Source organism: Crocodylus siamensis, chromosome 4, assembly GCF_052110815.1.
Source record: "Crocodylus siamensis isolate JL-2025a chromosome 4, ASM5211081v1, whole genome shotgun sequence".
Classification (NCBI taxonomy): Eukaryota; Metazoa; Chordata; order Crocodylia; family Crocodylidae; genus Crocodylus; species Crocodylus siamensis.
The window spans coordinates 81,387,100-81,413,695 of NC_143398.1; the positions used below are offsets into that span (position 1 = coordinate 81,387,100).

The window sequence follows — 26,596 nt, forward strand, 5'->3', positions numbered from 1 at the left end:
ATGCTCAAACAGATGTGGTGCCCACTTCTTGCTTGAATGCTTTATACACAAAAAGTAAGACCTGGTTCCTAGCCTGCTTCAGACTGAGGGAACATATACGCTTCTCTTCTGAGTAGTGGAAGATAGCATTAACCAGCAGACTATGGAATAGTCTGGGTAGGGACACTGTCTCCTCCTGTTGAAGCTGGGGCTCTAATAGCAGAAAGAACGAGAAAAAAAGTATGATTCTGAAGCCCTCTGTTCCTGAGGAAGGAAAAATCCTGGGTTTCTGGCTCTATTCCCAGGTTTTTTTGTTTGTTATTAATACAATGACTAAGAAATATAAGGTTCATAAAAAAAACCCTGAAAACAGGTTCTGGAACCCAATTTTCCCCCAATTTCCAAGTAAATATCTCCTTTAATTGCATAGAAGAAAACTTAAGGCAGGACTTAGAAGCTTATCTGCTTGAACTGGACAACTTCCAAGGATGCTTAAAAGACTTAAGTATAGATGGCTAACAAACTTTTCAGGCCAACATGGGAACGACTAAGTGGTTTCACAGCTACTAGATTTGGCATTAATTTAGATAAACATAGACCCCTAAATCCTCTTTAGGTACCCACAAGAATGATTGAATCTAACCCTAAGTTACCTAAGGTCCCATAAGAAGTCTGCAGTATAAATTAAAATTGAACCCACATACCTTTAATCTCAATACAGTGACTTTATCCTCAGATTGTTTCCATGTGGTAAATGGGACTGAGGGTTCTTTCATCCAAAAATGCACTGAGTACCTGGATGAACCACAGAAGGAAGAGTCACTCAGATTCATAACTGATTCTGTCCAAAGTACTTAAAAATAACTACACAGATTCCATCATCTCTGTATAAATTACAAGTAATAATATCTTTGTTGGGAAATTGCTATAGTGGCAAGAATATAGATGCATCAGTTGTAGCTTTACATCCTTGATTTCTGGGGAACTACTGCTGGAATTCAAGGAATGCAAAACATAAGTTGTTATATTTGTGTCAACAACTTTATTCAAGTTATTCCTCTTTGTCACTGAAAAATAGATTTGAACAAGACTCTTCAATTTAAGGAAAATCTTAGGAGATGTTTAATAGGCACAGGGAGATGTCATGGAATACATTGCATACAATACTATGGGCTCTGGTGAATCATGAAGAGCAACTCAAAGAGCTTATGGTTCAGCTGAACAACTCTGAAGATAATCTGCCTCAAAGAACAAAGAGGACCTGAATTCACTTTATCAGCAAAAAAGAAAGTGCAAGGTAATGTGAGTTCCCTGAGATCTACCTTCAACAAATCTCTAATTCAAAGATGTCTACAAAAGTCTGCTCTTCTATATGAATTATTAAGGGGTACCCCTTTGAACTCTTAAGACACACAAAGCATCTTAACAGGAACATCTGCTCTATACATGAAGTGCATTAACTCTGGGTGGATAGTTTGCAGACAGTGATTTTCTCAGTGCTGCTCAGATTTATGTGTCATGTAGCAGATCACTGTCCAACATCAATAATAATGAAATCCAGGCTTTTTATGTCAAAACTAATGTAACAAATTAGGGGTGGGCAATTATTTTGGCTGGAGGGCCACTTAATGAGCTTTAGTGAACTGTTGAGGGCCACAAACATAAAACTAATGGCAAAGATATAATTTTAACAAATTATACATGAAAAACAAATCATATGCTAAAAATCAAACACCTACTATAAAATATTTTAATTTTACTTCAAAAAATCATTTCTGTCCTTTTTTTGAGTAGTGTATATAGAGGGAATTGCATAATAGCTCAAAATAAAGTCTTACTCTTGTATATTGAAAAGTAGATTAAAAAAGCAAAGAAACTCACTCAATAGGAAAAATGATGAACTCATTTCCAACTCAGGCTCTGGGAGTTTGGGGTGGCCTCCCCACAAGTGTCCTCAACACCACCACAGGCTCCTAAATAACAGGCAGGTGGGGCACCTGAGCAGGAGCATTGGGGCTCAAGTGTGATTTGTCCAGGGTTCTTCTGTGTAGAGCTTAGAGACTTCCTCCACCCAGTGTCCCCCACAGTGCCAAAGGGGCCAGAGCCAGAGCCATGGGGCTCGGGCAGGGTCACCCAGGGTGTACCATGTAGTGATGGATGGGAAGGCAGGTAGGATTGCTTCCATCCAGCATCCCCTGTGGCACCAGTAGAGGCCAGAGCTGGAGCCACCCCCCAAGCCACCTGCCTGTGGGCTGGATAGAATCAATTAGTGGGATGGATATGCCCTGCCGTATTTTACCCTCCACTGGACTAAATGTTTTCAATGATTATTAAAAGAGCTGAAAAAAATTAATCGAGGGGTGACCAAAGCCCTTGAATTGAGGTTGAAATTGATGTGTAGTTTTAGGCAGAAAGGCAACAAAATTTAGGCAAAAAAAATGAGAAAACATTTTGAATATTTCCAATTAAATGGCTTTTTGGGTAAAAATATTTTAACTTCCAACTTTTTGAAAGAAAGAGTTTGGCTTACCTTTCAACATGAAATTATTCATTTAAATGAATAATAAATAAATAAAATGAATACATTAATAATAGTAAATTAAAATTACAAGGTTTGTTTAAAAAAACTGAAAAGATTAATTCAAATCTTTTTGTCACTAATGCAGAGAAATAACTGTCATTAAACAGACTTTTTCTAGACACAAAAAGAAAAAAACTTACATTTATTTGTTCAGCTATTTTGGGCAACAATTCCATAAATGAAGCATGAAAAGTTAAAGCTGACAAATCTGTTCTTTTTTTTTTTCTTTTTCAGTTAGGCCACCAAACTGAAAATGTGAAACAACCTAAAAATGAATGAATGCTAAGTTGAATCCAGGGCTGACTGTCCTGGGTTTTGACTCTCATTAAAAACATGTAGAACAGTCATTTACACATGCAGTTTGAATGGCAATTAACTCTAACTAGCCACCATTGTTCTCAGGGAAAGTGTTCATTCAAGGTGCATACACATATTCAATTAATCTAAGACAATTCTTCCAGGTTTGTTCTTCTGGTAGAAAAATTTACTTAGCGTTCCATGTACAGACATCTGCATGCTGAAAACCTGAAGAGTGAAGAGCTTGCGCTGATGATACTGTGAATCTGAAGGGGGAATAGAGTGCGGGGGAGTGCACATAGCTCAGTCTGCTCTGCAGGCTTACTTAGTCTCCCTGGCAACAGATGGCAGCAGTGCATAAGGAAGCCCTGATTGGCTGACACAGACCACCCATTGTCAGCCTGTATTTCCTTGCAGCACCATGTGGGTATTGTAAAGAGGGTAAGTTCTGCTTCTTACTGGAGCAGCAGTGTCTCCTGGAGGAGCTGGGGAGAGGGATGCTAAAAGGACAATAGTCCCTTCTGAGAAAGTTGCAGCACGTACTAACATTCACTCTTCCAGGAAAAACTATCCTAGGAATCATTTAACCCTGGTTATTCCTAGGTTATTTTTCTCCTGAAGCAGCCATTTTTACTCTGGGAGAAAAAGCCTGAACATCTGTAAACTTGTGATTTATCCTGGGAGAGCAGCATCTCTCCTAGGAGAAAATGAATGTCTATATGATGCTTCAGATACTTAACAGGTACTTAACACAAGACAGTAGGGCAGGCCATTTGTACAATTTCAGGATAAAAGGTTTTGTCTTAGAAGAAACCTAATGTCTGCTTTTAGTCATAGTCCTTCAGCTATTATTTAATGTGTTCTGGCAAAGAATCCTCTTAATTCTGGTAAGGTGACCTTACCCATTATTCTTTTCCTTTAATTCACTTCCTCCTAAAAGTTCTGTAGAAAGTTGTTAGGGCCTTAGGAGAACCATCCAATGTCTCATAATAAAAAAATAAATCAGAAGCCATAAGCTAATCTTAATCGACATGTCTAGAATGGGCATCAAGACTCATAGTATAGAGATGTATTGCTCAATCCTATTTATGCTTTGTGACTGAGCAACGATTCATCTTTGTAGATAAAATCTGTTGATTTTTCCTTTCTTTTATTTTTTTTGAATTCTTAATGGTTTTCCTCAATTTGTCACCACTGTTGCTAAGCATTGTTTTTAAGTCATTATCTTTTATAGTTAGTTATACATGTTGTTTGTAAATGTGTACATGTGAAAAGCAAAACAAAGCACCAGCACAGATTTACATTATTGATTCAATACTAGAATCATTACCTTAGAACTAACTTGCATCTTAATCAACTCCAGATGACACTGGAAGAAGCCTAGCCAGTTTTTCTCTAGTTACAACAGCTGTCCATGTTTTAGCTGGTTGTGTATTATGCAATGTTTCAGAACTGTTTGTAATGGCTTTGCTTAGCTTTAATTAGATTTGTAGCCAAATGAATCAATCTATCTTTGATCTACTATACTGAGTGTGCCTGCCTTAATTCTTTGCTTCAGCTCTGAAAGTCTTTAGGTCAATTTAATAACAATCAGATGGTCTAAAAGTCACATTGACCAAATCTTTTGATACAGATTGTTTGAAAGTGGTCATGATATTCAACAATATTTGACAAGAAATACATCAAGTTGGTGTGCTTAAAAGGGCTGAGTGGTGCTCCCAGCAGCCAATCCAATTACAAAGAACTGGACCAGTTGCATTAGTCAGGGAGCAAGGTCAGGTGTGGAATCTCAAGAGTTGAGCCTTGCCAGGCCTGACTGGCCAGAGGCTATGACAATTCATTTCTCTCTCCCTCAGTCTTGTTTCTCTTTCTCTGCTGCTGAAATTGTAAGTATCTGGAACCAACAAAGCACGAGTATTTGTAAAGTACAATATATTTGCTAGGTTCAAAATGGGTAAAGATTAGATGCATCTTCTAGTGCTTGTGATCATTCCTCTGTGTCATCATTGATCTTCATTGGATTTATAGGTGCATGCATCTGAAAACACTGACACCAATTAGATCTAGTACTGACCAGGCACAACCACCTGAAAGAAATCCTGCACATGAGATCTTATCACTATTACACTAACCATGCCTTAGAATGCTAAAAAGTCAGAATCACTGTCAAAAAGATCTACATCAGCAAAACTAGCAGTAGTCCTCAGACTGACATCAGCCAAACTAAAGGTGTAGAAAGATGTAGACAGTTGAATGAAGAAATTGTGAAAGCAAGTTTATCTAACAAGTCAGCTACCGAGGCTTGGAAAAAAAATTAAAAATTAAAATGTACAAAGCTGGTGTAACAACATTTGGAAAACAATGCAAGAAAAATGCAGGCTGGTTTGAAGAGCATTCTGAAACCTTTATACCACTGGTTGAGAACAACAAAACAGTGTTAACCCTCTACAAGAAATCTCCCAACACCACAACCCCGGAAAAATTGAAGGTGGCTTGAAGAGAAATGCAAAAGGAGACTAAGAGATGTGCCCAAATTTTTTGGCTGGAGCTCTGTGATGTTATTTGTTTGCTTTTTGTGTTGGTGGGGGTTGACAAAAATGGTGCTCTGGAATCATATTTCACACTGAACAGAGCTGAGCCAGGATCCAGATGGGTTGTCGAGGGCATCAAGATTTCCAGGGCAATGGAAAATAAAGCATTCTGTAACAAGGTGGTTTGCAGTCTGAGATGGGGAACTGCATTCACAAGTTGGCACTTGCTATCAAGCCCATTTGATGCATGTTATGGAGGAAGCAGCCACAGCCAATTTGGAGTCTACTGAGGCGGACCCAGGAAAGTCTGTCCAAATCAAAGCTGGGAGGCCTTATAGAGGGGTTTGGGATGAATATTTTAAGTCTGCAGTTCTCAGAGGCCCATTGTTCTTCCCATAGGTGTGCAGCTCAGTTTTCTGGGGAAGAACCTTTGGAAATAGAGCACAGGTGGTGCAGGTGGGTAATGAGGGGTTTCCTAGATTGGAGGCTCTGCCTGACTGGAGGGTCTGAGCAGATGTGCTGATGTAGGTAGTGATTATGGTCTAGGTAGTGATTATGCTGCTCATGGCAGATGTCAGGGGGAGCAATACCACTCACAAATGGGAGCTGTGATGTAGGGGTAGAGTGGATGAAGCCAGATATGACTTGCATGCTATTGTTGAATGCCTTGTCAACTCTGTGAGTGTGGGCACTTCTGTACCACACTGGAACACAGTATTCAGCTGTTGAGTATGCCAGTGCCAATGTGAATGTCCAAAATACAGTGGGGTTAACTCCCCATCTGAGGCCAGCTAGTTGACAGAGCAGGTTGTTGCAAGCTTACTCTTTTGCTACCAGTTGGGTAAGATGTGTCTTGTAGGTGAGGGTGTGGTCCAAGGCAACTCCAAGATACTTTGGGTGGTTTTCAAAAGGGATGGAGTTTGTTCCACACTTGACACTGAATGTTGTTTTTTGGCAAGTTTGTTGGTGAGGTGGAAGTCGCCACTGACAATCTTTGTGTTGTTTAATTTGAGTCTCCAATTCTGAAAGTAAGTGCTCATTGTAGTGAGGTCCTTTGTCAGACCTTGTTCCAGGTTCTTGAATTTTTTTCCTGTAATCATTAGGGTGATGTCATCTGTGTATATGTATTTTTGGATGTTTTGTGGGGGTAACTCTGAGGTGTAGATATTGGAGAGAAGAGGTGCTAGGACAGATCCCTGAGGCACACCATTCTTCAGAAGTTGGTGCTGTTGGGGCTGCTTAACTACTGACCAGGTCTCCTGCCTCACTGCAGGCATCAAAGCAGATTTGAAGAAGCATAGAAGTGCAGACCAGTCTTTGTAGACTTATCTGCAGCCTGTGATACAGTATGGCAATGAGGCTTTACTCTGAAGCTCCTTCACACAATACGCAACAAACATATTGTCCACTTTCTGCAAGAGTTCATCCTCTTCATCTTCTTTACTTCACTCTTCATATTGGAACTCTGTGATGATATTCAGAAAGCAGCTGGCGCAGATGACAGCTGTGGAATGTATGAAAGCATCAAATGAACAGTTGGTCCAGTGAAGAAGAAAATAGCTCTGATGAAAGACTTAAACAAAAATGTCATCACCGATAAACAAAAACAACTTGAGCATTGGACTGAACACTATGGAATACTATACTCCTGTGAGACTGAAATCAAACACAAAAATGTTGATGGATTAGCACAATTTGAAGTTATGACAGATTTGGACGAGGAGCCTAGAAGATTTGCAGAAAGCCATTAAATTGATTCCTGGGTACAAGGCATCCAGCAATGACTACTTGGTTGCCGAAATCTACAAATGTGTCAACAATGATTTACTTTGAAAATTCCATAAAGTTATACTACTCTGTTGGAAAGAGGAATAGATACCACTAGATTTCAAAGATGCTTGGTCTGTACAATTATAAAAAAAACCGAGGATGATAAAAGTGACTGTGACAACTATAGAGGTATCTCCTTGTTGAATATCTTTGGAAAAGTTGTCACTCGTATTATGCTTGCTTGGCCATGTGTAGACAAAATGAGGGACATGTGTACATGACACTTTAAAGTGGTCTAAATGCTTTTGCAAGACTTTAATGGTGTCACTGTTTGCATATATTGGCAGCATATTAATTACAGTCACTGTAGGAAATTTGGTGGCATAATGCACCTTAAATGACTTGGGGTGCAGCAAGTCTCCTCTGAGGAGTTTTAGTTTGCTGTCACCAGATTCCATGCAGCTCAGAGGCTCTGCAGGAAGCCCTGCAGGCAGCCTGGCAGCAGCCCGGGAAGGCAGACTCCGCTCATGAAAGGTGGCAAAACTGATATATATATATTTTTTTCACCCTGCATCCTGCCTGCACGCATGAGCTGCATGGGGGGGCCTGGTGATTCCCTCTGTGGCTGCGGTGCCCCTTGGGACCACGTGAGCTAGGTGCCTGTGGGTGGGTGCCACTTTGGGGGGTAGGGGGTGTGCCGCTGCTGTGGAGGGAAGCACCAGTCCCCTCTCCCCCTGCAGCCCAGGAACTGCTCCACCCACTGGCAGCTCACCCCCCAACCCGCCAGACAGGCAGGTAAGTGCACGGGTGTGTGCACGACACAGGGGTTTAAAGGGCCCTAAACTGAAGTGGTGGGTTTAAGAACCCACCGCTTCAATTTAGGGTCCTCATTTCATCTACACACACCCTAGGCTGCAACATCTAGGTGAAAGAATCTATCCTCAAAATAAATGCAGTTTTCGCTCAGGATACTCCATCATTGATATGATATATTCAATTAAACAACTGCAAGAGAAGTGTAAAGAAAAATGAATATAACTGAACATAGCCTTCATCAATATGGCAAAGGCCTTTGATCTGATCAACAGGCAGGGCCTCTTACTGTTCTGAAGAAACTGGGTTGTCCCCCCAAACGGTTGAACATTTGGAGGCAACTGTAGTGTATGAAAACAAAACAAAAAATCAAATGTCTTTGACATCAGCAATGGGGTGAAACGGGGCCCCCATGCTCTTTAACATCTATTTTTCATCCCCACTTCTTCATACATTCAAGGACAGCAATGATGGCATTTATCTTTGAACCACACTAAATGGAGGTGAAAGAGCTGATTCTGACAGATTTCTTATTTGTGGATGATGCAGCCTTGGTTGTCCACTGTGAATCTTCCTCGCAAAAAATCTCTTGGACAGATTTTCTGCATCATTCATTGACAACTAGTCTTAAGAAGATTGTGATCATGTACCAAGGAGATGAAAGAACCAGTACTTGACATCACTCCGGAGAGTAAATTCGGAATCTTGACTCTCAGTCTGAACCGATTAACTGAATTGGAAAAGCAGCTAAGAATTTTGGGATATTACAGAAATGTGCATGGAATAACAACAAACTATAAACCAAGGTAAAAACATGAATCTACAAGACTTGTGTGCTGTCAGCCCTGCTTTATTGTTCAGAAACATGGATGACATATATTACATATGTACATCAGGAGACTGAACAGCTTCCCCATGAGATGGTCTGAATAAGATCCTGAAAATAAAGTGGGAAGAAAAAAATTCCAAACACTCCAGAGGTGCTGGAGTGAGCAGGACTGACACTTAGAAATGACTGTCAAGAGGAAGAGGTTGGGATGTCTTGGTCATGTCAGAAGAATGCAAACAGACCATATCCCCAAGAATCTTTTGTACAGTGAGATTCAAGGTGGCTTCAGAAAGTGGGGAGGCCTTTTATGACAGTACCATGATGTGCAAAAATTACTTGAAGTCATTCAACATCAATGTAGAAAGTTGAGAAGAGTGCACAGAATCCCATCCAATCTGGAGGGAACATCTGACAGTTGATGCAGCTCAACATGGTGCAACTTTGATCCAGGAGATGGAAGCAAAGTTAGAAAGAAGAAAGCAATGTGCTGTAAACTTGGACTTCAACTCAGACAACAAGTGGATCTGTGAAACTTGTAACAAGGTGCATCACACTCATATTGGGCTTGCCCACCCAAGCAGATTCATCAGGCACCTGACTTGACATCTAATGTGTACACCTCCTGGGGTTTAACAGTTGTCTAGTGTCTGAAAATCCTAATTACACCTTTTTTTCAAAAAGGTGTCATATTTGTTTCTCTCCATGATTTGAAATTCATCACAGTCCTTACATGGTCATTACATTAACTGGAACAGGATCTCTACTAGGATCCTTCTTCATGGAAAATCATGATTATAGCACATTGCTGCACAAAGTAGCTCTGATGCACAGAAATTGAGCCCCAATCATGTTCTACAAATTTAATATTTCAGACAGAATAGTGAACTGTTCTTCCTACTTACTCTCAAAGAAATTCTGTATATATGATGGGTGATAAGAATATATCTTCATGCAACTAAACACATTAGAAAATGTATATTTTTTCCTTGCTGGCAGTATAGATATGAAATCAGGTTTATAGGATATACATGCAGCACAGAACAACAAGGTCACACAGAAGCCGAAATGAACTAAATCTAATATTACTGCAATCAGGGTATGATTTTTTTTTGTACATAAAGGTAAGAAATAGAAAATGTAATAAACATTGTTTATCTAAAACATACATACATACCTAAAGGCAGAATTGAAAAGTTCACCAGAAATAAGTTGATAAATAGTAAAAAATATTACAATTGTAAATCACAAAGCTTAAAATACCTGGAAGAGTTGTAGATATGACTGTTTTTTTAATATTATGAATTTGCCTTTCATGAATCTTTACTGTATTGGGACTGCAGCTAACCTATAAAAATCTTGTCCCATGCATGGGTTTCACTTTTTCTTCTTTTGTATGGCGTCAGATATCAGCCTCCAAATCTATGAGCCACTGTCTGGTATATTCACTCAACGTGTGGACTCTATCTACCCTGTCTGGGCATTTGTAAAGATTGCATTTTTTATTATGTGCTGTGCTATTTGTTGGACTCTGCATTCACACAGGGGGCTATATCCACTTCACATCTTGTGAAGTGTTGTTTTGAAGTGTGCATATTCAGATCTCAGTCCGTTCAGCTTTTTTCACACTTCTTTGCCCAGGTCATGCCCAATGGGGGACTCTTTTGGTGCTGGTATAAAACTCTGAAAGAATAGATCTGACCTTTCCCAATGGTTGGCCCACTCTGTTGCTGCCCTTACATTTGGTTCAGCATCCCCAATCTCTTCCAGGAGCTTGTGGGCTTCATATATAAACAGTTAATGACTTTTATGCCTCTTAAGCCTCCATCTGTTTGGGTCTTCAGTTAGCAGTTGATGGAGCAGGTGATTTTCATCTCTGCCTCTATCGCCAGTAACGGCGTTAGGGTCTGTCTTATATCACTTGGTCTAATGCCCAAGAGTACAGGAAGTACATCTGTATGTATATAAGTTGTGAAGCCAGTTATGAGTCTCAGAACACTAATTACACTATGAAGATTTTTATGACAACTTCTGAACCATATAGGAGCACAAAATTCTGGTGGGTCATATATTATTACAAGTGTGGTAGCTCTGAAGTACTTTGAAGTTAGCACCAGAAGTCATGCTGGCTAAACATCATAAGGCAGCTACCCATGCACAGGCTTTACTGAGGACCTTCTCAATGTGATGTTTATAAGTGAGGGAACTGTCTAATGCAACTCATAGGTAGGTTGGGGTATGCTTGTGGGGAAGGATGCGGTTGCATACTCTGATATTCAGTGTGTTCTTGGCTTGATGATTGCCCAGGTAGAGAGTGATAATGCTGATGTCTTCCATAAGTAAAGACATAAATATTTTAAGAAATGGTTGTCCTGTATTCCACTATAATTCAGAACTCTGGACAAAACAAAGGATTCTGCGCTGGGAATTTAAAGAATTCAGGGTCCTGACTATTGCCGAGGTAAACATGGATTGTGATAGAATTCACAGGCACTATAAACGCAAAGACATCATAGTCAAAACCACATAATTCTTAAGAGCTGAAATTAAAAATAATTCTAGGGAAACAAACAAGTGACTAAGCTCAACAATGATTTTTTAAGCGTTTATAATTTTATAGTCACTTGAAAAGTTTCATGTTTCTTTATAGCCTCAAAATATGCCTTTTTTCACAACACATGCTGGACCAAGTAACTGGTTTTGATAGTTTAATACATCTGAAAGAGTATCATTTGAATTTGTCCCAAAGGAATGACCATATAAACTTCAGGACATAACCAGGCATGTCCTTTTGGGTGAGGTTTAGATTTTAAATATACTCTCAAGCCCATTTTAATAGAACATTAATCAAGTCATCATGCCACCACTAGCTTTTTCCATTATACATGTTTGACAGACTTATAATTAAAAACAACCTAGTAAAGGAAAATAATTATGCATTTCATCATAATTAAGATACTTTGTTTAGTTAAAGACTATAGTTTTCTCTTGAAGGATGCCTTTTCCCTATAATCTGCATTTTGAAAACATAGGTACATTAAGCTTGCCAAGAAACAGATGGATTACTCACCATCTTTCCCACACATGCTGCCAGAGAAATGAAAAATAAAGTTAAAGCAATTGACTTAGAAATATTAGTATTGACAACAATAAGCATTGGAAAGTAATGAGTATTAATTAAAGCAATACTTTTTAAGCAAGCACAGTGTCTCGTATTTTTCTACAAATGAACCTCTAAACCAAATGATGAAGTTCAGAAAATACTGTTTATACAATATATAGAAAATAGAATTCTTTTTTTTATTTGCATGATTATAGTCAAAATATTAAGTGTTTTAGGCTAACTATATATACACATATATATTATATATTTTTAAATGACACACCATGTAATATATACATTGTGACAGAATATTCACACAAATACACACACTTTAAAAAATGTTAACATTCCCATGATAAAAATGTTAACTTCATTTCATTTCAAGAGAGACAATAAAGGAAAGCCAAGGATAAGTCAGAGTTAATCTTCACAGTAGTCTATATTCCATTTTTTCAAACACATTATGTCCCTAATACACTCATATCCATTTCAGCATTTATTCACCAATATGCCTGAGTAGCTCTCCACACAAACCTGAAGGATGTAGAGCTGAGATGAAAGGTATAAAGGTGGCCTCAAGCCCCAGTATGCTCTTATTTCAGAAGCCTCACAGACAACTGAATACTGGGATCCCCCAGAACAAATTAGAGCAGTTTCAACATTATTTCAGAATCCCTAGTTCTGCATTTTTTCCCAGATACAACAGCTACATCAGCAACCAGGAAGGAAGGATGGAAGAGTATGAGCTGTGATGACAGGATTCCCCTATGCAAAGGGAATCTTATGCAAGATACCCTTATGCAAGGAGAACTTCCCCTAGCCAGATCCACCAGTATTGTATGGAAACTGTGTTCTTGGACTAAGTACAGACATTCAAAAAGCCATTGGAGGAAGGAATCAATCTAATCTACACAGGTTTCTGTAAGTGGTGTAGGTTACATCAGGAGTGAACAGAACAGACATTCACCCTTTGGTGGGGGGGGTCATGTAGGCCAGCAGGTTGGGGATGCTCCTGCATGCCTCTCAGTGCGCCCTGCAGGCTCCCTGGGCTACCAGAGACTTCTGAGCACAGCAGAGCACCTGGTCCACCTCTGATTGCCTGCTGAGCATGGGCCAGCATACCCCCAACTTTCTGCCATGTCACCTCAGACCATCCCCCACATCCAGCTCTAGGCTTCCAGAAAGCCCCAGAGAGGGACAGTACGGCAAACCTGGCAGCCTGGTGAGGCAGGGAGGGGGTTGGTGCTCTGCAGAAGGCAGGGAGGGGGTTGGTGCTCTGCAGAAGGAAGGATCAGGAATGTCGGCAGACAATGACCTAATGTGAATCAACAGAGAATCTAGTACAGAAATTCAATGCACCAGTCAAATCAATCAAGTTTGAGTGCACATTGATCCAGGTCTATCTTAGACAAGGTTCTGTCATTTTTAAACCAGTTTAAATGCACCAAACTTCTGTTCTGTTATGGGTATAAACCATTTTTCGATCACTTATGCCAATAAAAGTGCAATGTCTGTACCTGGCCTCTGAGTCTTGCTACCTAAATCTAGGATAACAGAAAATAATTTCTACTATAGACCTCTTTTCCATTCCAACATAAAACCATGACAAATCCATATGTGCAGGCTATGAGTCATCATTGCCTTGTTCCTCTTTTACATCAGTTTAACTTCTAAACCAGAATCTCAGTTTCTCGTAATAACACTAAGATGTACAGTATTACCTCTGATTTCAGTTAGATTAAAGTGTAATCCCTACAGACACAAGCATACAAAAGGTGCAAAATTAAAAATAAGGTTGTGTGTTTTAATGCAAGGGTGATGAACTGAGGGCTGCACTGACAATGGTAAAATGAAAGGGATGTGTGGGAGACTGACAAGATGAGAGCAGAGCTGGTCCACAAGTCTCTCCATTTAAAGCCCTTGTCCCTTTCATATGCTTGCTCTTGGAACTGTGATACTTAGTCCTTAGTTCCATCAACCTTTTGTAGGGTTTCTACTGCCCCCTTAAATTCTGTGGATCATGAAGTAGGAAAGTAGACCATGAAGGCCATGCTAGTGGAAACTGGGGAAGTTGGTCTGTATCTGGGTTGTTTACCATGGAAGACAGCACTACTCGTTAGCATCAATTCATGTTGTTTCCCTTCCCTCACCATGATGTCTTCTTAAAATCTTCATCACTACCCTTAGGAATCTCTAATCCTAGATGCTTACATGACTTCCTCATCAGGGTACATAAAAGCTCAGTCTTACAGAAGAGACAAGATTAATAAGACTGGAAAAATTACCATACAGCCTAAGGTAAATCAGAGGCAAAAGCAGGCTTATATTGATAATGCAAGCTCCACTTCTCCACCACTGGTTTGTTACTTTCCTTCTTACTACATCTCCCATAGATCTCTGCTGTAAATAGTTATACATAGTGAAAGGGTGAAATAAATGGAAATTGCTCAACAGTTTTAGAATTATATATGTATATTTGACCACTTGCTTGCCTATGTTCTTAAATCTATTATGAATCTCCCTCAGAAATGGAATATGATATCATAACAAAATTAAAAGGAAACACTTAAGGATTGTTTGAGTCAGAAGCTTAGGCTCCTAAGACAGAGGGAAATTCAGACACACCTCTGTGTTAGCCATTCCTAGTGGTATCTAGAAACACCTACTGGTCCCCTTTTTCTTTGTAGGATACCTACATGGCTAAATCTGGATTGCTCTTAGGCATCTCTGAAGTTCTACCATTGACTCTTATAGCATGATTGGAAAAGGGACTGAAAGGCCCGAGAGGGAGCTCAGAAGCAGGATCACCCCTGATAAAACCATCTCAGTCAAGTGTGTTTAACCTGATCTTAAAAACTTCCAAAAATGGTGATTCTACAGTCTTTCTAGGTGGTTGTTCCAATGCTTAACAAAGCTCAAAGTGAAAAAGTTCTTCCTAATATCTCACCTAAAATTCCCCTACTGCAATCTGAGACTGCTGCTCCTAATCTTGTCCCCTTAGAATCTTCTCTGTGGTCAGTCTCCAACCTTTTTATAATAGCTCTTCAGATATTTGAAGACTGTTATTAAGTTCTCCCTCAGTCTTCTCTTCTCTAGACTAAACATTCTCCAGTTCTTTCAGCCCTTCTTTGTAAGTCATGCTTCCCAGGTCTCTAGTTTTTTTGTTGTTGTTGTTCTCTGCTAAACTCTTTCCAATTTGTCCACACATTACTTGAAGTTTGGGGCCGCAGCATTAGCACAATACTCCAGGTAAGGTCACACCAGTTCTGAAAAGCTGAAGAATTGCTTCCCTTGATTTGCAAGTGACACCCCTGTAAATACAAACCAGTATCCTATTTGCTTTCTTTTAGGAATGAAAGCACACTGATGGCTCATATTTAGCTTTTGGTCCACTATAATTCAAAGTCTTTTTCTAATCCAGTCTATATTTGTGCATGCAATTATCTTGTCCCAAGTGCAGGATTTGTCCTTGTTGAATTGTATTTGGTTAATTAGCCATTTTTCCAGTCCATCCAGGTCATTCTAGATCCTAGTCTTACTGTCCTCAGTATCTACAGCTACATCCAACTGCAAATATCCTAATCATAAGCTCAAACCCATGCTCTAAATGAGGATATTAAACAATACCAGACCTAAAACAGACCAGTGGAGATTCCACCTAATACCTCCTTGATATCCTCTTAGAGTAGTGGTGACCAGCTTTTTGGCAGGCATACACAAGTTAATCCATCTCTCCTCCATGAGTGCTATTCTGATCTCCACCCCCAGAGGTATATTCTACAGATTTTTTGTCTTGGGTCATCAGAATGGAGGAAGGGAGTGACACATGATCCTCCAGTTGGCCACCCCTGTCCCAGACCTTCCTAAAGAAATAATGGAGTCATTCTGAATCACACTCCTGGGACATTTACAACAGTTACATACACCAGCTTAAACTACAGTAGGCTCTATTGCAGATCAATGACCACCTTAGCCTGGAGTAACAGACCATAGCTTGATATTACAGTGTTTCACCTCTAGATGGGGAAGGGAGCCAAATTAAATTGACTTGAGCTTTGTATGTATGCTGATATAACTTACCGAAGCATATAATTACTATACTTCTTTCATAAGACACGGCTTTACACCAGCACACAAGGTGTCTATGCACATGCTTTGGGATGCAGAGGAGGCATTTTAATTAGAGTGGCTACCAGACAGCGGCTCTAATTTAAACCCAACAGAGTCCCATCCATTAAGCATCCCACATTTCAAAATGGCCATGGGGGTGCTTTAACTAAAGTTAATTTGATGAGTTTAAGTTAAAGCACCCCATGGTCATTTTGAAATGCAGGCTGCTTAACACACATGATGGTGAGGCATGCCAGAGCATTCTAAACAGAGCATTTGAATCGAGTCTGCTCCAACACGAGATAATTAGAACACAGTGAAGCACATGTATAGGCACTCACAGTGACTTATCCCAATGTAGGGATGTACGTTTTGTCTCTGCTTATATACAAGACACATTACATTAGTTTAAATAAGTCACATATCTGTACCCTGAACTAAGGGACATATTGCAATCTTGTGAGAAAGGATGGAAACAGAGGATGCACTGCACCTTTTAACACCAGTTTCATATAACCTTCCACCACCATTTCTAGCCAAGTTTAAACATTTTCATCTGATCTGCTAATTTTAATATTTAATATCTTTTCTGTTCCAAATTTAATCAGTGTGATTGTGCACTGCAGGAAAAGGATAACCAAAGATAAATACTCCTTGATTCTGGTCAAATATGTTAATAGGCTTTGTAACAAACAAACATGGTCACTGGGAGGCAATTTACTTCTTCTGAAAAGTATTTGTTTCTAAAATTGCTTGTGGCCTTCCCAAGTTTTGTCAGACAGCTTTTATTAAGGACTATGAACCCCCGGACATGAACTGCCCTCTATCCATCATTTTATTTTACAGTTGCTGCTTGTTCCAGAAAGCTTTAGGAGGGAGGAATATATTTGTGTAACCTGAAAGTTTTTGCAAAACACTTTTACATCTGATTCAATCTATCCTCAGGAGCTTTTGACATCTAACCAAATAATATTTGAAAAGCAGTAAGTTTCCTTTAAAATTAGTTATCTAATCATGTTACTTTAAGAAACTGAAACTCATCCCTTTCTTACATCGCTTCTAAGCAAGAGAAATGGTGTACAAATTGTATGATAAAACTAGCTCTTTAAAAATTCCTACTACTTTATTCTATTGTGTATCCAAACAAAATGGATGAAGATGTTATTATTATTGTTATTCTTATGCACTGAAAATTGCATCATAAAAGATTTTGAATAAGAGTAATGCGTGTTGCCCTCACATTCTCAGTATGCCACATATGTATCCTCATATCATGGAAAGGAAAATAATGTTGCAGTATTTTGGAAAGAAGATCAATATAATTCATTGGGATCTTGCAGTGAGACTACTAATATACTTAACAACAGGCTTTCTTATTTAATAATTATCATAATTTTCTACAAACATCAGTCTTCTATGTCTTGAATATTATGACATTCTTTTGTATGGCCATATTTTAGTCCATGTTAATATTCCTCAGTATTAAAGGTACAAAGATACTTTCCAACAGAATGTCCCAAACCCTTTAAACCTATAAAACAGGTGCAGATTTATAAATATGAATCAAATAAACTGAAATATAAATCAAAATCTTTCACAGAAGCCCTTAGTATCATTAGCTTGCTTGTTTAAATAATTAAAAATATAATGAAATAGGGACATTTTCTGTCATTTAAGTGGTCTAGATAGCATACATTCATCTGCTTGTCAACTGCTTAGAAAAAAAGGTCAAGAACAGTTTGCTCCTAAAAGCAGATGAAGTAATGTTACTGAGGGGGCAATGAAGGCAGCAGCCCCAAGCACCACCTCAGGGGATGGGCAGAAATAGCCACAACAACAGTGACAGATGATCGTACTGCTGCTATTGCCATTATCAGAGCAGCCAGCACTGCCCTAGGCATAGCTTAGCTGCTCCAGGTGCAAAGCTGTGCTGCTGCAACTCTGTAGACTGTTGCTGTATGAGATGAGCCTTTCTACATATTATTTTATTGGGAACCATATACAGCAGTTCTGCCTCCATTTTTTACTCTCTGTGCAACTCTGCGCTGTTCAGAGTACTAAAACTCCACATTCCCAAATTTGGAATTTTTCTTTTTCACTGCTAGAAAAATCAGGAGTGTGTGTATTGCTGGAAGGGAACATTTTCATATCCTCAAGGTTCTCAAAGTTAAGTCCCTTACATCCAAGGTGAAGCTAAATTTCTATATCTTAGGCAACAGATATAGAAATTTATAGAAATTCTAACTGGTACATATTAGCAGAAGTTAAGTGGTCCGGATAATTATGTACTTCCAGACCACATTATATACGATTTAGATCACAACAAAGGGCAAGTCTCATTTGGCATTCAAGTTCCTTGCCCAAAGTAAAGCAAACAAAGCAGCAGCAAGACATTTAATGGGAGTTTAATACAAAAAGCTTAAGTTTCATGTAAATTCTGAATAGATATGGGATTTCCCACACAAATCTAAGATTTGACTTTTATATTTTCATAACATTGATAATTCTCACACAAATACCGTAACTTGTTGGATATTCTACATGATGACATTTCAGTAGCATAAAACTTCAACCATGACTTAACAATTACTTCATTACTAAACTCAAGTGTATAAAGTGAAAAAAAGAAAAAGTGTGACCTAGAAATCAGTGATAAAAATAAAAAAAAATAGCTAATGTAGGGATGGGCAAAATCCAGCCTGCAGGCCAGATCCAGTTGACAGGGGACTCCATTTTTTGGCCTCCCCTGTGCATGGCTGGGGCCAGTCTCCATGGAGACCCCAGCCACAGCTGCACGGAAGTGTAAGCTTGGGGTTGCCATGGAGACCAGCCTGGGATTCACTGGCAAAGCAGTGGCAGAGCAGGGTAGGGGCAGCTCTGGAACTGCTGGGATTTTGCAATGGGGACAGCTTGCTCCAGAGTCAGGGAAGAGCTGTGATCTGTAGTCTGCATGCTCTGGGCAGGGACATGGAGGCAGGGGATTGCAGCTCTGCCCCAGGTCCTTGCAACAGTGACAGCCTGGTCTGGAGAAGGGGCAGAGCTGCGATCCCTTACCTGGAGCATTCAGGTTTCAGATCACAGCTATGCCCTGGCGCCAAAGCAAGCTGCCCCCATTGCAATATCCCAGCAGCTCTGGAGCAGCCCCCTGCCTTGGTCTGCCCTGCCAGTGTGGCTGGGGATGGTATCCATGGCAATCCCAGCCTTGAATTTTGACATGCCCCAGCTATGCAGGCAGGGGCTGCTGGGAAATGAAGTCCAGCTGCTGGCCAGCTTGGCCATTTTGCCCACCCCTGAGCTAATGTCTCCCATTAAAAAAATATACTGGGGGAAAAAAAGAATAAAAGGTCTTGTTGTAGATGGACAAAAAAAATAAATATAATTCCCTATTGGTTCCCTGACATCCATATTTCTCCAACAGTCACAGAATACTGTGACAAACTATTTGAATTTTTCAGACTGTTCGAAGTGATTTTACTCATTATTTTATATACTGTTTCATTTCAGTTTGCTTTTTTAAGGTGAACATTTTCCTTCCTGTTCAATCTTTCTTCATGTAAGAATTTTCCCAGACCACTAACTTTTTTATTACATGTCTCTAAACTCTCTAATTCTGACATATAGGGGTAAAAAATAGCACTGCCACTTCTGTAGTGAAAGTTATTCCCATAACTTTAAATGTATCATGGACTAGGTGGTCAACCCAAAATGAAAACAGATGATAAGAATATATTTAATAAAGCAGCCACAGTATCCTAGAATTTAATTCACTCAAAAGGGTAAATCGAATTCTCAGAATTGTAAGAAAATGCATTATACAAGATTATTGTTAGATACATCTTTTCAAATCATCCTATTTCCTCTAGGATTATATCATAAGATTTTAAATCAGGATCCATCAGGATCCATCTACTGCAGGTTAACAAACACTGTTCTAAATATCTTTACTTTTATGTATTTTAGAAAAACTTTCAAAAATGGCTGTAATTTGGCAAAATTCGGATAGAAAAGGTGTGCCTTAAAATGACAGTTGTTTGAAAAATTCATACTAATTAAATGCACTGCTCTATTTGTATGTTTTAGAATTTGCTTCCTGAAGTTCAGGTTTCCTTATACAATTGAAAGTTTTAATAAAATTAGATGCCATTTTTCCTCACGAACAATAAGAAACCTCATTAGATTGCTATTTTCATCAGTGCTAGTAATATGTACAAATCACAGTTCTTGTTTGGTTAACAAGATTGCTCAGTTGATTCAAGAGAAGTTTGTTTTGATTTAATTAAAACAGCAAACATACCCTCCAAAATCAATGGGAGTTCTTCAGGTCAACTATGTTCTCCAGTTCTCTGTAACGTCTGAAAAAATCTTGCATATTACCTAGCTATAGCTAACAACCTTTAAGTTTCTATAGGACAGGATTTTTTGCCAAAGAACTAAAGATGCTTTATGACTGAAAACATAAACCTAGAATTTAAAAACAAACAAACAACAAACAAACAAAGAAATCACAAGTTCATATATATTTCTGGATATATTTCTAAATTCACATGCAACTGAGTTGCCCAGAGCTTGAAAAATCAAATCTCTCAGTATAATGGTACCTTTGGTTTCTCATCTGTAAAGTGAAAAAACTATTGACCTACAATACATGACAGAGTGAGTGTTAGTGAGTGTTAGTTAGCTAAGTTAATTAATATTTAAAAGTTATTTAAGTTATATGAGCGTATTCCACAGATGTGGAACTATTTTTCATCCATGAGATGCAATACTTTCTCCACGCTACTTAACAAGAGAAAATCTTATGAAGTCAGCATAGTTACTTAGGTTACTGAAAATGAGCTGAGGACATAACAAAATATTTTTAAAAACCCTCAGAGTTTAATGATGTAAAGCAAGTTATGAAAAGGGATAATTTAAATTCAGACAGAAAGACGTTTGAGCAAAAGAGTATTCAAGAAATCACCATAGACCACATCTGTGGTGCCACATACTGCAGGTTCAGTTGTTTTTCATGCTGCAACAGAGTAGAGTGGAGGTTTTTTGACTTGCTCAGTGAAAAAAAAGATAAGGAAGAAAGATAAAAAAACCCCACAAAAACCAGTGGAGTGGCATACATGGCAGCAGTGTGTGCCACCCAAAGCCAGAGTCTGGACAGCCAGTGCCATGCTCCACATCTCTGGCAGGTGGGATTAAACAAGGGAATCCCAGACTCATAGAGTACAGAGGCAGGGCCCAGCTCGGTGGAGGGACCTGTGACAAGTGCCCAGACTCTTGGTGAAGGTCTGAGGCTGCATATAGGAGCCAGCATGATGCTACAGGCGGATGGGGCTCTGAACCTTAGGGAATTATTAAGGAAGCTCCTAGGGTCAGGGATAAGGGGATAGCCCAGGGAGGGCTTGGAGCCCTGAGCCCGGAGGTGGGCTTGGAGCCTCAAGACAGAGAGAGAGGGTGTATAGACAACCCAGAGTGAGCATGCTGGGACTGTGAGGGTCCCACGTGAGACTCCAGAGCTTGGGTCCCAATGCTAACTAGATGGAGGAAACATCTGCAAGGCATGGATATGATAAAGTGGGGTCAGAGTCATATACATAGACCCTTATCATCAAGGCAGATAAATGGGCAGCCTCCCATCTGATTAACAATTGGATAATTGTAACATCAAGGTGTAGCAGGTGAGTAGGCAGGTGGCTGGCCCCAAGAGAAGTGGGTGGGCTTACATTTAGACCAGCCACAAGACACTCACTTGTTACAGGGGAAATGGGGGGCAGAAGAAAGTATATGATTGTAGGGGGGAGCAGTGATATGCCCAGTCCCTCCTCCTGCCCCTCAGTCCTAAACCACTGCCTCCATCTCTGCTGCTACCCCACACTCCCAATCCACAGTACCCTGCCCCCCAGACCATGCTGGTGCCCCTTACTCCCAAGCCATATCCTCCCTGTCCCTACTGATACTCATGACCTGCCCCCTCCTGCCCCCTAGACCCCTGCTGCCCATGAAGAACCCTGCTACCCATGAAGAACTATCCCACTGCATTCCCCTGCCTCCTTGCCCTACGGCAGCCCCAGTGCCATCTCTCTCTCTCTCCCCTTCCTGCAGCTGCCAGGGCCTGCACACAGAGCACGTGATGCCCCATCACCTTCCCCTGCTGCCTCCAGCTACCCCCAGCTGGTGCTAGGATCTTCTGCTAGTAGGGGCTGGGGACCCTGTTCCATGATTGTGAAGCTGAGTGGGTAACAAGCTCCCAACCTCCACTCCACAATCATGGAGAAGGGGCTTGGAACTGTCCTGGTTGGGTGATTGAGGCACAGAACTAGGAAAGAGCTGCAAGGGTGGGGTAAGTCCCACCCCCCTGTCCAAATCTGCCAGTGGGACATTTAGCAATGAGCTAGCTGCTAGCTGCCGCACCAGCCTATCAGGCCAGGGGACTTGGACCTGCCCATCCCCTGTAGCTCTTTCCAAGTCCCTTGCCCCTGATCAGGTACCTGGGACCAGGAGGCTCCCCACCAGGGGGATATTGCAGCAGCAGGCAGCCCCCAATGCAGGGTGTAATGTCCTATATCTGGTCAGGATCCTGGCTGTTTCCAGGCCCAGTGCTCCCTGCCAGCCCCTGGGCTGGTGGTGGCAGGGGCCCATTGTAGGGCCCCAGGAAGCAGAAGCAGTTTGATGACATTAGTAGCAAATTTTTTCCCACTTCCTTGCATATGTAGACCCCCACCTGGGAGTGTTTATCCATGAATAAACTGATGGATCAAATGCATGTTTAGATGCACCTAGTGTCTTTTCCAGTTCTGGCATGTCTATTCCATGAGTTACTATGGCAACACTGCCAGTGTACATGTACCACTTAGATGGTATATGTGGGAAATCTGAGGTATATACATTGAAAAGTACTGGTGCTAGCCCTGACCCTTGGGGGTCTCCATTCTTCAGAGTTCATACTCTGCTTTTTTTTTCCTTGGCTCAGAGTGAGTTTGAACGATCTGCTGGAAATCACATTCATGATGAAAGGACATAGCTTGCAGTCAGGTATCACACAGTGCAGTTTATATTTGAGGCCTTGATGTCATAGTGTTATAGGTGACTGTTAGGTCAATATAGGCTGCACAGGCTTTGTGCCTCGTTTCAAAACCATTTTGTATGTCAGATGTAAGTAATGTTACTTGGTCAATTGAACACTGCTTTTTCCAAAAGTCGGCTTGTTCTTTTGGGGGCTGGGGGTTCAATGATGTTCTCTATTCTATTCAGGATTGTGTACTCCATGAGTCTGTATGTAACACAGAGTAGTGAGATGGGTCAGTAGCTCTTTGGATACTCTGATGGTTTACTGAGTTTCAGGGTAGCAATGATGCCAGCTTTTCTCCAGGTTTTTTGCAAGTCTATTACTTTCTTGTCATTTAGACATGAATTTATAAACCCATTTTTTCATTGTGGTTCCTATATGGTGATAAACATAATATACCCATCACCACCATTTTATAGTAGCATGAAATAAGAGAAGGGACTGGTATTTTTTCTTTCTTTCTAAAACACTGGTAGTATTTTTCTTTTTTTCATCTACTGGGGGCCTTGCTCAACTATGCAGTAAAAAATGTAATAGAAAATCCAAAGGGCATGATTTAGTTGTATTTTTAATTTATTTTAACAGGAAGATATTTCAAGCTAGCTATCCATAGAGCTTCTGTAAGGAGTGCATTGAATTACTCTTAGATCTTTTTCCTGTTTACCAGAAGCATTGTAAAGGTTACATCTAATAAATCCCTGCTTAAAGCCAGGACAGCAATTTAGTGTTGCATGGGAGTAGATTTTAAAAAGACAAATAATTAGAGCTAGTGATATTGAAACCTAACGGCATGAGGCCTGTTTACTTGAAAGAAAGTGTGTGTCACCACAGCATGGGGGAAGATGTAGATGGCAGACTGCCAAAGCAGGTTTCTGCAGGGTGACAGTCAGCATTCCAACCTAGAAAAATGCCTCTATTATTTAAGCAAATTTGACAACAAGCAAATCAAGCTGTAAAGCTGTCCTTCAGTAAGAAATACATATGCCATTACAGAGCTATAAACACATTCACATTATTAAAAGAAGTTTGCCTGGCTTATAATTTCAGAGGAAGATATAAAATATTTATATGTTGTGTACAAAGCATATAGCCTGTGTTGCAAGAGTCTTGAATGCTCTTTCTTTTGAAAGTGTTTTCCAAACAGATATGTTCTGACAATCTTTTCCAAAAGTTTTTATCTGATATTAAACTTTCCATGTGGTAATGACATTTTAAGAAAGATGGTATCCACCATCTCTAGTATACTAAAGGGGAAAAATCTTGTGGTAGCAGGAATACAGAACAAGGGCCCCAATTCTGCAATGAAGAAAGAAAAAAAAATTCAGGGAAGAAGATGAAGGTAGTCCTAAGGTACGTCTCAGCCAGTATTCTAACAAAAATTAACAAACACAACAATAAATTCAGATTCTGACAGACCAGATCAGAATCCAGCATCCCTTACCAGACTCCCTTTCACACAAGTCTTTTACTTTTGAAATTGATACTGCTTTGTAGGGGTGTGTGAAGTGGGCCATATTCAATTCATATTTGGATTCCGACTGATGTGGGGGACAGTGATTTGATTCACTGATTCAGATCACTGTTCCAATTCAATTTGGCTGAATCTGAAGATTTGATTCCGATTTGGAGAATCAGCTATTCGGACATAGACACAGCTTTATGTGGTTTTTCTACATACCTCAAGGTACCAGGTGCATCTCATGAATGCTAAGATGGTGGGGCGGATGGAGCATCCCACAGAAGCATGGTGGGGGGGCCCTGCATGCTCAGCAGTGGACCCCCTGCATCCCACCAGCTGGGTGATTATTCACAGGGGGACCCTGGGTGCCCTCCCCCAGACCCAGGCGGCACCAGTCACCAAGCCAGGGGATAGGGGGGAGGGTCTGCCACCAAACACGCTGGGGACCCCACCCTCCATGCTCCCATGGGACGCTTCATCTGCCCCACCATCTCAGTGTTCACAAACTGCCTGGTACCTTGAGGTATGTTGAAAAAACATATAAAGCTGTGTCTATGTCCAAATTGTTAAATCTCTCCGAATTGAATCAGCAGTTTCTGATTTGATTTGGAGAAATTAATGAGTCTGATTCAATTTGAATTCGGAGATTTGGCTGAATCTCCTCTGAATCAAATCAGTGACTGAAGCTTTGCATAGCCCTACTGCTTTGCCCCACCCACTAGGAACCACAGCATCATACAGGCAAAAATAAATCCAGTCCAGAGATTGCACTTTGTATGTCCTGTCACTTATCTACAAAATAATACACATGACAAATCATGTGCCCAATTTTTTGGCAAGCTTAACTGTATTGGCAACTTTGAGATTGAGCAGCTTAACCTCCATTCAGTAGTTTAGCTCCAATCCAACTGGAAACCTGGTGGTCAAATGTGGCACCACGGCAAGGAATATTGAGAAGAACGTTAAAGCAATGATACTGCTTTGCTTAACTCCAGTCTTAAAGGGATCTGTGATAGATCCATTACTGAGAACCACCACTTGCATACCAAAGAATGGTGATGAATTTTGGTGGGCATTCATATCTCAGAAGGATCATCCACAGTGCTTTTTCATTGATAGAGTTGAAGGCTTTTGTGATGTCAAAGTCAACATAGAGAGATTTTATGTTGCTCCTGGAATTTTCCCTGCAGCTGGCAGTGAAGATCATGCCGGTTGTGCCCTTGATGCCCTGAACCCACACTGAGATTCTGAGAGGGGCTCTACAGCAAGTGGAAAAAGACAATTCAGGGGGGTTCTCACAATGAGCCAAAAAACAAGACTACCCTGACCTTCTTCATAGAGCTCCAGTATGCTGATGATTCTTGTAGTGTGTGCTCACTTGGAAGCAGATCTTTGGGCAAATGTCAGTGTCTTTACCTAGGCATACAAGAAAATGAGACTAACACTCAACACTCAGAAGACTAATGTCCTCCATCAACAAGCTCTTAATGAGTAGTCCCCAGCTCTAACAATTCAGATTTATGGTAAAACTGGAGAACACTGAGTATTCCCCATACCTCAGAAGTTCTCTCTCACAGAAGGCTGACAATGTTGAAGAAATCCAACACTGCCTGAAATGTGCAGCCTTCAGTTGTCTAAGGAAATAGGTGTTTGAAGATTGCAACATCAGATTCAAAACCAAGTGTATGGGTATCAATCAGTCATGATTCCTACCCCACTGTACAGAGCTGAGACACAGACAATGTACAGGAGACACCTTAAGTTGTTAGAGAAGTACCATCAGTGCTGCCTGTGGAAGAGCTTTTGAATCCAGAGGGAAGACAGACACACCAACATTAGCATCCTCTTGCAAGCAAACGCCATGAGCATCAAGATGATGATCAAGCAATATCAATTTTGCTGGGCCAGACGCATCTCCCCGGACCACCCCAAATTGAGGAAGAGTCTGCTGCAAGGATCTCTGTACTTTGAAGCCTCACAATAACAACAGGAGATGGAAAAGCAGGAGAGAAAAAAACTGTGTTGTGGACTGACCCAAAAATTCAGAGCTACCAACCCCACCAGAAACAC

The 26,596-nt window shown here is 40.4% G+C and overlaps 1 long non-coding RNA gene across 1 annotated transcript in view; it reads right to left on the reverse strand.

Annotated features, from left to right (window-relative positions):
- Nucleotides 1-683: 683 nt before the first annotated feature.
- The window catches only part of LOC149865904 (uncharacterized), a 119,929-nt gene continuing 94,016 nt past the window's right edge, over nt 684-26,596 (reverse strand). Inside the window, exons 3-4 of the long non-coding RNA XR_016441795.1 lie at nt 2,701-2,825; nt 684-774 (exon numbers count right to left, since the gene is read on the reverse strand). This is a non-coding gene — a long non-coding RNA (uncharacterized LOC149865904). The remainder of the gene's footprint in view (nt 775-2,700; nt 2,826-26,596) is intronic.